Raw genomic sequence first — 1,639 nt, forward strand, 5'->3', positions numbered from 1 at the left:
AAAAAAAAAAAAAAAAAAAAAATAATAATAATAATAATAATAATAATTGGATTATGTTTATGTGATGAAGCCTCCATAAAATAAATCCCTAACATATGGGGTTCAGAAAGCTTCTGAACTGTTGGACATATCCCCAGCTGGGAGGGTGTGTACCCCAACTCCACAGGGCAGAAGCTCCTGAACTTCTACCCTTCTGGACCTCACCCTATGTACCTCTTCATCTGTATCCTTTATCATATCTTTACCTTAAACTAGTAAACATGAGTGTTTCTCCAAGTTCTATGAGCTGTACTACAAATAAATGAATCTGGGTGGGGTTGTGGGAACCTCTGATTTGTAGCTAAGTCAGATAGAAATTGTGGAAAACCTGGGAACCCACCGCCTTTCAACTGAAGTGGGAGCAGTCTTATGGGACTGGGCCCTTAACCAGTGAGGGCTGTGCTAACTCCAGATGGTACTGGAATTGATTGCATCATAGGATATCCAGTTGTCTGCAGACAATTGGAGAATTGTGGGAAAAAACTCCATGCATCTGGTGTCAGAAGTGAAGTACTGACAATGGCATAAGTTCAGAAATAAAAACTGATTTTTCCTCTTAATCTAAGAATCAGCACCTTGCTCCAACTCTCACACTCACACCCTAAAGTATGGGGCTCAGGGAGCTTCTCAATTGTTGAACACAACCACAAGCTGGGAGTGTGGCACACCCTAACTGCACAGGGCAGAGGCTCCTGTGCTTGGACCCTTCTGGACCTCACTGTGACCTTGGACGAGTCACAGATTCTCTTGAGTCTCAAGTTCTCTATTTGTAAAATGAAGTGATGGAATTGATTTCTTTCATAACATGTGTTCCATTGCTGATCCCTCTGAGAAGTTGATGAGAGCAATGGAAAACATGTATACATACACAGACACTAAAATTCTGCATAGACTGTGTTGGGATTCAAACTGCCTCAAAACCAGTTGTTGTTGCCCTACAGAGAAAGAACCCATGGACCAGATGATTTTTACAGGCTTGTGCAACTCCAACATTCTATGACTCTTTGACCATATTTTTGTTTTAATTAAGCTTAAATGGTATACTGAGAGACCAAACAAAAACAAAAACAAAAACAAAATCAAATCCAGGCAAAGGAAAAAACATTTATAAGCAATAAGATATTTTAAGTGTAACACATATCTGGGTATAAGAGTTATCAATTTAGATACTAGATTGTGGTATTTGGATGGGTAAAAATAATGAATTTGATATGTGGAAATAAATACATCAGAACTAGCAATGCATTTTAACATTAATGTTTTAAATAATATTATTACATCCTTTAGTAGTACATGTTCTTAATATATAATTCAAAAATTCCATACAGAAAAATATTTAAAAACAGATCAAAACATAGTGACTTTCAAATTAATATAGAGGGCCTTATTGATCTGAAATACATATTTTGAAGATGATTTTTAAACAACTAAATTTTACATTTATCATGCACTTTGTTAAAATTGTCATGTTAAAATCATTAAAATGATTTTACTATTCTGTTTTAACCAATGAAACAAACTTAAATATTTCTGTTTGACTTATTTTAGCCTTAGGGTATGGTGTGAAGCTATTTGCTTATTATTGTTATTACTGTGATGA

Source organism: Piliocolobus tephrosceles, chromosome 13, assembly GCF_002776525.5.
Source record: "Piliocolobus tephrosceles isolate RC106 chromosome 13, ASM277652v3, whole genome shotgun sequence".
NCBI classification, from domain to species: Eukaryota; Metazoa; Chordata; class Mammalia; order Primates; family Cercopithecidae; genus Piliocolobus; species Piliocolobus tephrosceles.